Genomic DNA, 12,255 nt, shown 5'->3' on the forward strand with positions numbered 1-12,255 from the left:
CCCTGTGTCGACCATATTGAGCTATATTATTTAATAAATACCTAATGTCCTCTTGGAAAATATACTTTTTGTTTTAGAGCAAATTCTAAAGAAAAAGTACACAAAAGCATAGAAATGAAAATTTTTGGTAAAAAAATTAGCAAACAAAACTGTTTTTGTTGTGTCGTAAAACGTGGTCAAAAGAGGGTGCTAAGTTTGTTTATTTCGCAAAAGGCAAAATGAAAAAAAAGACTGGGTGAAATCGTGTAGTAGTTTATTGAAATAGAGCAAAAAAGTTTGCGTGCATCACTTTTCGGCAACGGATTTCGAGGTCGTGCCAGATCGGAAGAGGGGAAAGTTGTCTACTGATGCTCTTCTGATGTCTATCGATATTTTGCATTGCTGGTATGAGCCCATCCTTTGGTTGACGCTTCTACGCAAACAGAGTAAATTCTTTTTTATTTAAAAAGTGTGATTTTATATAATCGAATTTTAATTTAGATCATATACTAATTGTCGTGTGTTTCATCTGGAAAAAGAATTTCACCATTTAATGAAACGACTTGTGAAATTGAATAAATTCCAATCCCACGTCAGCCAAACGCAGATCCAACGAAAAAAAATCATTGATATGGCACCGGAAATATCCAAAATTCGTGCACGGATTATGATAGGTCTTCTGAGAATGTGAGAAGCATATTTTTTGTGAAACATACCGAAAGATGCAGAAATTGTTAAAATCCAACAATTAAGTTAAAAATACTAAGTTAAGCTACATTTTATTTCTCTATGATTTTGGTTATCACAGTTGTTTGTCAAACTAACTTTTCAGAAACATAGTTCTCCCTTTTTCCCTAACTTCCAAATTGCAGCAATGGATTAAGTAGCATCCGACATGAGTTGTCAAGCTTTTCACAACTTTTGACAAAAAAGACTTGAACTGAAAGCCTGAAATCCACTTTAACCTCATTCTAAACTGAGGAGGGCCTATATACGTATTTTAAGTTGGCTGTAACTCAGTTAAAATGACATTTAATTTAAAACAAAGTTTCTATCGTTAAAACCAGCTCTCATTTCTTTCTTAAGACTTCGAGTGTTTGTGTGCTTACCCTGATCAAAAATAGAGATGCCGAATAAACTAAGAAATGCATCTTTTCGGAACCCATTAAATTTTCCACAGGGCAGATACTTAACAAATATGAAAGTTTTTCGGCTTTGTTTAATTTTTTGCATGTCATTTTGCTCAAGTTATTTGTACAAGTATGGATGGACGCACATTTGTATTTTTAACACATGGGCTGAAAAGTCTCGGGCTTAACAAAGAAAACAGGTTTTTTTTGTTCAAAATTAGCTTTATTCATCAACGAAATTTCCATAAAGAAATTCAATACCATTTCAATACCACTTTTGTAGAACGATTTATCTTTTGTCTCAAAATAAACCTCAGTTTCAGCGATAACCTCTTCATTCGAGCGCAATTTTTTACCAGGGAGCAATTTTTTATGTCTGCAAAAATTTAGTCGCCAGAGAACAAATCTGGCGAATACGGCGGATATGGGAGCAATTCGAAGCTCAATTCATGTAGTTTTGCCATCATCAACACGTTCTTGTTTTTGGTCAACAGTGAGTTTACGCGGCACCCACTTTGAAGAGAGCTTTTTCATGCTCATGCACTATAAAGCCAACACGCTTTTTTGATATCTTTACAATACCAGCTCACTCACGCAATTTCTCTTTTCGATCATTCAAAACGATTTTGTGGATTCTTTTAAGTTTTCTGGTATTACCGTCTCATTTTGACGTCCCCTTCGTTGTTCATCAACGGTGTCTCTACGACCCCGTTTGAAGTCAGCAAACAATCGTTTTATTGTTGTTTCTGATGGAGTGGAGCCCGCATAACACTTATCAAGCCATTGCTTTTTTCCATTAAGAAGCAGTGTAAAATTAAAACACGCGATTCTTTTTGATCCATTGTTTTGAAAATAACAAAAGAAGCGTAACTCTTAGCACAATAACTCACGAACTAATATATAGAATATCATGAAATTTTAACACCTGCCTTTTTAAGGTTAGTACTAACTGAAAAAGAGGTGAATGCAATAAAACTAATGCTATCTATGTGTTAGGCCCGGGACTTTTCAGCCCATGTGTTATTTGTTTGTTTTTATGATTGCAGGTGATAAGCTGGAATTCAGTAAGTCAGCACAGAAAAATTAAAATCAAAATCATGTTGATAAGCACACAGCTGCGAAATGTTTTTAGTGCTATTTTTTGTTATTTTCTGCTGTTGTCTTTATTATTTGAGGCGCCATTGAAAAATGTTATCAGCTTCTTACACAATACTCTTAATATGAAAACCTATATGGATGTACGTCGGCATGCATTCATAAACCTATTCATAAATATAACATGAAATGTTAAGTTTATTTAAAAAACAATGTTGCATTTGTTTATAGCCCACTAATTTTAGAATTCTTTCTAGTATATGTATGTGATATATGTATGTATGTACTTAGGAATAAGTATAAGTAACGATAACAGGGGTTATTTATTTATTTATATTAACGAAACGTTTTAGAAGTAGTAGTTTATTTGAACTTTACTTGAATCTAATAAAAAAGTACTACGACTATGCTAAATTTGATTAATTTAATTTATACTGCACGAAATAATATAAGATCATTGAGATCAACAAGGGTAGCGTTTAATTAAAAAAAAAACGAAGTATTTATAGGCAAGTGTTTATTTCATATCTCTAGGAATTGTGTCCTATGACCATAGGTATTTACATATCTCTATATATTATGAAGTTGGGGAAAAAGTTCGAGCGTTTTCATATTTTCTTTTAGTTTACAACGATTTGTTTGCTGTTTGGCAAAGGGTGAGTATTCATTCGATAGAACTCTTTCCCCTCTACAAAACTATGTTAATTGTACAAAAATTTCGAGTTATTTAATTTTTTATTAATTTTGAGGCTTAGAAATGGAAAATTAATATTTTCGACACCTGCTCTTCTTTGCTTTTCATTGAGGTTAAAAAGCTGCCGAAGCAGTCCATGACATTTGCGACGTGTATGGAGAAGGTGTCATAGGCGAGTCTGCAGCACGGATATGGTTTTCAAAGTTCAAAAATGGCGACCTTGACATCGACGACTCGTCCCAAAGCAGAAGGAGTTCTGAACTCGAATTCTTCATCCAAAAAAGATCATGATATATGTTTGGTGGAACTGGGAAATGCTCGAAAAGAATGCCATAGTCAACAAGGGGCTCTACATTGTCCAGCTACATCCGGGATTGAGGTTATTCGACTGGTCAAACCGCCTGGCCTCAAAAGCCACAGCCCAAGAGCTGTAATGGTAGGTCCTTCAGCATCCACCGTATTCTCCAAACCTTGCACCGACCGATTACCATCTTTTCCGCTTTCTGTCAAGCCATATGAAGGCCGTTACCTTCGATAACAAAGAGGTCCTTAAAAACTGGCTCAACAACTTCTTTAACACCAGACCAGGCGATTTTTGGCAGAACGCCATCAACAAAGTGATCGAGAGATGGGAAGAGGTTGTAAACAGCAATAGTGAATATATAATTTATTAACTTATTGATATAATTACTATTTTTTATTTTTTTTTTTTTGTTGTTTAAATAAAAGTACGACGACATAGACATAGCGCAGCGAATAAAGATCCAGCGGCTACGTTGGCTGGGTCATGTCGTTCGAATGGATACAAACGATCCGGCTTTGAAAGTATTCGATGCGGTATCAGCTGGTGGTAGCAGAGGAAGAGGAAGGCCTTCTCTGCGTTGGAAAGATCAGGTGGTGTGTCCAATTGGCGCCGGTTAGCACGAGAAAGAAACGACTGGCGCGCTTTGTTAAACTCGGCCAAAATCGCGTAAGCCGCCAATTAAGAAGAAGAAGATATGTATTGTATGCTATATCGCATTTTAGTTGTAAGAATGTACATATGTAAATACGTACACCCATCTTGGTGATCGAAGGTATTGATTAATTTCCTAATGAAGCATTATTCTGTTGTTATTTGCCTAGAACACCTGAACTTTGTCAAGTCAATGAGAAATTACGAAGCACTAGGTTCTACAGCTGGGAACTGTGCACGGTGGAGAGCATTCAGAAGTTGTGGTCAACATCAGACCGTTAACCGGCTCTCAGCGATTTTGAAGGAACCTGCTATTTTTTTTTACACAGAGGTTAGCAAAAACTGAGATTGTGTTGATAACAAAAGAAAAAATTCACTCGGTCACTGCTGATGTTGTAGTACTTCGTTGTCGTCTGAACCCTAAATTAGACGAGATGCGAGACTCTTATTCTTGTGAGATTGGATATTTTTTAAACAAAAATTTGAAATTTCCAGTTTGCACTCGGCCATTGAGGTGCGAAAGCGACGCATTGCCGAATGTAGGGTTCCGTATTCGGTTCCCCAGTAGACCCATGTCATCCGCATACACATACAATGTACAACGTACAATAAATAAAAATAAGCGCAATCAGTATAAAATACATAGATAAGTAAGATTTAACTCTAAATGAAATTATCAAACATTGAAATACAAAATAATGAAGGCGGATAACATACATAGCTATAAAGGAATATTGCACTCCTGAATATAAAACAAAAAGTGGATAACAAAAACATTAAAAATAAGAAGTTAAAGCAAGATAAAAATAAAAATAACGATTAACGAAAATAACATTTCGTTTTTATAAATTAAAAATATAGTTAGCAAAGGATGCTTGCAAAACATCACATCAATTAAAGTTCAAATTCAATTTAGTTATATCCGCTTTTAAAGCGAAAGATATAAAATATTTGTTTATTTTTTTTATTTATTTTTTATTGCACACTCATATTCACAAAATACAACACCTAGTTTTCAATAGAATTATTTAAGTATTTTAGGTACTTATACATACATACATACATACATATATCTATGTACATATATTACTATATGAGCATTAATTAACTGTGAGTTATTTAAACATTTGTCCCCCTCTTTTATTTGAATACAAGGTGACACAAAATTAATAGCCCTATCGGAAGATTTATAATTTTTGCACATAACGTCGTATGTCAATCATGCTTGACACTTGTGAACTACATAGACAGGTGCAGTATGCAAACAGGCAAGGAATAGAGCGCGCAAACGTAAAACTTTATATTTCCATCACTCAAAATCATGTTTTTTATTTAGTAAACAATTTATTCAAAAACAAAAAAAAAGATTATTCATTTTGAACAACCTTGTATAAATTCTTGCAAAATATTTATATCGCGGTATTAACGTATAAACAAACCATTTTTTTTTTTTTTTTTTTTTCAGAAAAACTTCAGGTACTTTTGGTGTCTTTTTTGTGTCAGCCAGCCATTTTGTCTTTCAGCTATTCATCAGCCCTGGGAGTGGCCAAGCGCTCAAGCGAGTGCCTGGGCGTGCTCTCACATAAAATGATAGAGTTTCGCATCTAGTAATCTGTAGTCTGAAAAATCTGTGCTGGAAAAGCAAAAGAATACATGTAAAATGAGTGGCCACAATTCTGTTACACTCACAATTTTGCTTCGGATAACCAACCTTGTATTTTATCAGCCTTAGGAACTGTGAGTGTCACGTGCTTAGACATGTACCCATATAGGTCGAGACTTCCCTAGATGTGCTTTATCTTATTTGAAAAGAAAAAAATTACCAAAAATCAACGCGGTTTTTGAACGAGTTTAAACTTACTTTGCATTGTAGATACTAAAATTAAATTTGCTATAAAGCTGCAGTTTTCTAAAGATTATGTTTAAAAAGTTGAAAAATTTTAAATGAATATTTTTTTAAATTTCTTGAATTTTTGTCACTCTCGTACAAAGTTTGAAACTTTAATTTATGAGATTTTATTATATAGGGTGGTTAAGTTTTAAGGGCCGGTGTTGATTTCGAATAAAATACAACTTTTTTAAGAAATTATTGTCATTTCTCTTTATTATGATAATATTGGTATGGCTCAACTACGTATGGAACAAAATATCGTCCAAATGGCCGCCGCGACCTCGGCGGCACACCTCCGTCCGATGGTCCAAATTTTCGATGACGCTGAGACATAATTGAAGTTCTATGCCGTTAATGTGCCGAATTATCTCATCCTTTAGCTCTTGAATTGTTGCTGGCTTATCGACGTACACCTTTTCTTTCAAATAACCCCAAAGAAAGAAGTCCAACGGTTTCAAATCACATGATCTTGGCGGCAAATTGACATCGCCGCGACGTGAGATTATTCGGCCATCAAATTTTTCGCGCAAAAGAGCCATTGTTTCGTTAGCTGTGTGACAATCCATATCTTCCACATCCATGTCTTCCAATTCAGGCCATAAAAAGTTCGTTATCATCTCACGATAGCGAACACTATTCACAGTAACTGTCTGGCCGTCCTCATTTTGAAAAAAATACAGCCCAATGATGCCGCCGGCCCATAAGCCGCATCAAACAGTCACTCTTTGTGGGTGTATTGGTTTTTCGGCAATCACTCTTGGGTTATCATTCGCCCAAATGCGGCAATTCTGCTTATTGACGGGTCCACTGAGGTGAAAATGTGCCCCCTAACTGAAGATGATTTTCTTCGAAAATTGGTCATTCACTGTTGCCATTTCCTGCCAACATTTTGACCATTGACGACGCTTGAAATGGTCAAGAGGCTTTAGTTCTTGAGTTAATTGCACCTTTTAAGCGTGTAAATGCAAGTCTTTATGCATAATGGTCATCAACGACGAGCGTGAGAGGTGCAATTGGTGGGCACGACGACGAATTGAGGTGGACGGCTCTTCAACCACACTATCGCGAACAGCATGAATATTTTCTGCAGTACGAGCTGTACGAGCATGCACTGGTGTTTTTACATCTCCTACAGACCCGGTTTGCTCAAACTTTTGCACAATTTTTCCGATTGTACGCACATTTGGACAATTAAATTGACCGAAAAAATCACGAAGTGCGCGATATGCATTTTGATTTGAACGCCCGTTTTCATAATAAGCCCGAATAACTTTAACGCGTTGCTTGATTGTGTGTCTTTCTATGGTTCAAATTCAGTTAGTCTGAAATTGAAAAATGTCAAATGAAATGCAGAAAAAAACTTGACGTTTAGGTGTGGTTTACATTCAACATCGGCCCTTAAAATTTAACCACCCTTTACAATGCACTATGTTTTTATAAAAAAATGTAGGGACAAAAATGTTCCATGAAATTTGTTACAAATATGGTAAAAAGTGAAAGCGACTTAATTATGTAAGCACAAACGTATGCACATATGTACGTATACATACATATGTATATTGCACTATTGCACTTCCTTCCGCTGAAGTATGTCACATATCGCTTATAATTAAAAATTTACGCACAACCTGTATATTAAGTATTCACATAAATAAATATACCCAATAAACATTTGCGTTTGAAATTAAGTTCATGTTAAGTTTTTATGTAGAACGATTAAGAAACATAACGGTACGAAACTTTTTTGTGAAATTCCTTAGAGGTTGCGGAAAATGCTCTTTTGGTAGTGGGTATCTACTCACTAATATGTATACTTATAGTATATGAATGTGTATCATAAACGCATTGTTAAATGTTGCATAGATATTTCCATGCATATTTAAGTACATACATATGTATGTATGTATGTATCTGCAATAATAAATTTCATATTTATTTCCCGGTCAATTAAATTCTGCTTCCGCGCCGAGTGCATCACAAAGTTGATACTAATAAACAAAAACATTTATTTAAAATTAAACAAAGTACATATTTACGGACATACAGTAATGCGAAAAAACAAGCGACGATTGCAGCGTCGAAATTTGAAGCAAGATTCTAGAGTTGCTAGTTCTAGCTAAAAAATTAGATGCAAGATTTTCGAAACTGAGAAACATTGAAGTTTTCTTTATTCTATTAAATTCTACCTTAAAATAATTTTAATTATTTTTTTTTCAGTTGATTATTTGTGCAAATGCTGCCAAGTGCCGATCTCGAATGAATGACGCTCTTTGCGAAACTGTATTCAGCATATGTAATTTTTTTCCTTGTTCACGCCACTCGGAAGCATAGGGCCTCGACAAGACTCTTGTCTTGCGTTGGTTTCGTTAATGTATTTGAATTCTGACAGGGTAGGTGATTAGCCTGCCGCTAACAGTCCTAAACAGTGGGAATGCCCACCTCTCGTTGCTTAGGAAAAACGCCTTCTTACTGCTTAGAACGCCATCTATGCTTCACATTTTGCTGCCAGAAGGATCGCACAGATGGTTGAGGACTTCGCTAAATTTGGTGGGTCTGCGCTTTTACCGCGCTTGCCCGCTTCCTCTTGCTAGCGCCACTGATGCAAAGTGCAACCGTGTGTTTTCCTTTGTTGTTTGCTTGTTTTAGCAGCCACAATGCAAATAATGCACTGACTATTGTGCGGGAGTAAGGATGGAAAGGATTTTTTTTTTTGTTTTTTTAGAAATAGGGAAAGTAGGTAACTTTGGAAAAATCTGAGGACCGTGCTTTACGTGGGAATCGAACCCACAACTTCTGGGATGGCAGACTAGTGCACTTACGCTAGACTACCGAGGCCGCTAAAGAAATGTTAATATTAGCGGTTGCTGTTGATCCTAGATAAACTGGTATACGTCCCGGCACTCCAGTAAATTCAATAAGCCTATATACAAACTAAAAGCATTTAACATAACATATCGTGATTTTAAGTAAAAGTTAGTTCTGACAAAATTTGCAGAGAAAAAGGTGTTTCAATGTTATTCAGTTAGTTCAAAGATTAAAACATATCTCCTTAAGTTCAGGTTTAGAAATATCACCCTTGTGAAAGTGCAAAAACCAAACTTTTGAAAATGGTTGTTTATATTAAGTACAATACAAATAGAAAAGCGTGCAAAAAATTGTGTAAAAGTACATGCGGCAAATGGGAAATTTAGGGATAAGTACCGCAACTTTAAGAAATCGTGTCAGATATGTCCAGCCCGGATATGTCTCTCGGGTTTTATTCAAATTATTAACGGCTTCTGTGGGTTTTTTCGTTGTAACAAAATCTGTTATTAGCGACTGTTTTTGCCTTTCTTTATACAAGGTGGCGCAAAATTGATCACCCTATCTCACGGATAAAACATTTGTATAAGGATAATCTACGAAGTGTGTTCAAAAAGTGTCGCAAATTTTGTGTTTTTTTTTCAAAATTATTTACTTATTCACTAATATCTATCTTGTCCCCTTCAAAGTAATCCCCATGAGATATTATGCATTTGCGCCAAAGTTTTTTCCAATCTTCGAAGCACTTCAAAAAATCATTTTTTTATCTTGTCCAACTCCTCCTTCGATGCCGGGTTTATCTCGTCAATCGTAGCGTAGCGTCGTCCTTTCATGGGCCTCTTCAGTTTCGGTAACAAGAATGTGACTTTTTCCAGATCTGGGGAATACGGTGGCTGTGGCATCATTAGTGTGTTGTTTTTGGCCAAAAAGTCGCGCACAGGTACGATATGTGAGCAGGGGCGTTATCGTGATGCAAAAGCCAATTTTTGTTCTTTCACAAATCCGGGCGTTTCTGGCAGATTGCTTCGCGCAAATTACGCATAACTTGCTGGTAATATCCCTTATTGACCGTTTTACACTGTGGCAAGAGCTCATGATGCACAACGTCCCTGAAATTGAAGAAAACGGTAAACAAAACTTTTACATTCGACAGAACTTGGCGAGCTTTTTTCGGTCTTAGTTCGTGCGGCAGCTTCCATTAGGATGACTGAGCTTAGGTTTCCACGTCATAACCATAAACCCACGATTCGTCACCAGTTATGACCCTCTGGAGCAAATTTGGGTCGTCGCGGACAGAGTCCAACATCTCATGAGCAATGTTCATGCGATGCTGCTTTTGGTCGAAATTGAGTAGCTTTCGTACGAATTTTGCGGCGACCCGTCTCATGCCCAAATCATTGAAAGAAATCGAATGGCACGAGCCAATCGATATTTCTAGGTCCTCGGCAACTTCTCCAACGGTGATTCAACAATAGGCCAATACCATTTTCATCACTTCATCAATTTTTTCGTCTGTTGTTGAAGTGCTCGGGCGTCCGGCTCGCTTTTCGTCGTTCACATCTTCTCGGTCTTCTGAGAGCATTTTGTACCACCGATAAACGTTGCTTTGGTCCAAAGTAGCTTCTCCGTATAACACAGTTAACATTCGGAATGCATTCGCGCATTTAATTTCGTTTTTCGCACAATACAGGTTCTTTGATCCATCTTTTTGAATAGGTAAAAATCGAAACACGTGCAAACAAAGCAGCTGTTAATAATTAACTGAACATTCAAAATGACCGAACTCGTCGGCATGAGTGAGAGACATCGAAATTCGAATATACGTAACCTGCGAAAATTCAAAATTCGCGATACTTTTTGAACATACCTCGTAAGCTTATTGCACTAAAAAAACTATCGACAAAAACATTCATCTCAAACTTATTTTATAAATTTTTACTTGAAAAAAGTATTTCACACGAAATATATATTAGTATATTACCCCAAGATTCATATCTTCAAAAATGCGAAAAAATAAAAATACTTCGGGTTTTAACGAAAAATAACATTACCAAGATTTTACACGGGGTGGGTCTTGATAGAGTTCTGATAAGGTTCGGGAACATTTATAATTTTTGTAAATGGCGAGATTTTCATCACTCAAAATCATTTTTTTTTTCTAAAAATGTTGTTCAGAACCAAAATTGTGTGATTAATTTGGTGTCATCCCATAGTTACTTTGTTGAAAATTCTCCTCTATACGGGTAAAAAAAAGGTTCCATTAACGGAATTATTCCCATTATACTCGCATCAAGTTTTGATTTTTGATACAAAAATTACTGTCTCTATTAATTTTCACATAACTGTATTTGCACTCGTATGTACTAATGTACATATGTATGTGCCCATGCATCCCCTGCAAGAAAGATCTAAACTAATGAAATTAATTTTGTGCGCACAACTTCACTACTCATGTTGCAGGCAGCTGTAGCTGTCCTCAGAGTGTTACCGTGCCAATGCCGAAAAGTAAACGTTGGAAAAAGCCACGATCATGATTTAAAGTACATGTATGTATATGTAGGTATATTATCAAAGAATTGCAAAAAAGCCACGCTGTACAGAATACAAAGGTGTGGCCAACATCAAACCGTTAATTGACTCTCAGCGAATTTGAAGGAATCAGCTGATTCTCTAAGGTAATAAATGATATTGACAGCGGTTTGTTAGCAACATAGGTCGGTAAAAACTGAGATTGTGTTGGTGATATAAGAAAAAACAACGCAGCCATTGCTCATGTTAGGTACTTCGTTGCCATCGCAACAACGTCTGATTGGAAGAGCGTAAGAATGCGTGTAGAATGAGCAGACAGAGTTGTACTTTCAAGTTCTCTATAATGTTGCAACCAAAGTTACTCTCACATTTTTATTTCGGTTGGCCAAATTGGGTAATCTATCATTGTTGCCTTTCTATCAATTACCCTTCTCCTATAGTACGGACTGTTGGTGTTATAATTACTTAGTGGAAGATAAAAGTAAACTTAAAGCTATGTTACTAGCAGCTAGAAGTCAGTCGTCCAATAAATATTTCGCCTTTTTTACAATAAAATTAAGTTATTGTGCTTCGACTTTCGATAAAATGAAAAATATCAAAATTTTTTACATATTTTAAATTGGCATAGAATAGTTTACGATAATAAGAGTCGATTTTGTCTCAACAAAGGGCCGATCGAAGGTTCTGCTGTATAGCATCTATCCTCTCCACAATTTGTGACAGTGGCAGCAGTGTGAGTCAGACCGCTGTTTTGTTTCTCATATAGGTAATGTACAATGTACATATATTGCATGTATGTACTTAAAATTTGCCGAGATCAGAACTAGAAAAAGGCATGCAAAACGCACTACATCTGATCTATCGAAAAAAGACGGGTGCATGGATCGAGGGCTAGAACCCAAAATATCCACGTCGTAAGGTTCAATAAAAGCAAATCAGTTCCGAACAAGTGGATTTCCTTGCAGGGTTTTAATTTACGTATGTGCTTACATTGCATACATACATACATAGGTGTTTTTGTATGTATATATTGAGTATTTTAATTGCTATCTATAGTTCAAACGGGGCGTCCCCAATGGTGCAATACCACGTTTTATTTTATTATTTGTATGCATCTAAACACATACATACATACATACAAGTTATATATTATAAGTAACTTTCCCCTTTCGCTCTCGCT

This window comes from Anastrepha obliqua, chromosome 1 (assembly GCF_027943255.1).
Source record: "Anastrepha obliqua isolate idAnaObli1 chromosome 1, idAnaObli1_1.0, whole genome shotgun sequence".
Lineage (NCBI taxonomy): Eukaryota > Metazoa > Arthropoda > Insecta > Diptera > Tephritidae > Anastrepha > Anastrepha obliqua.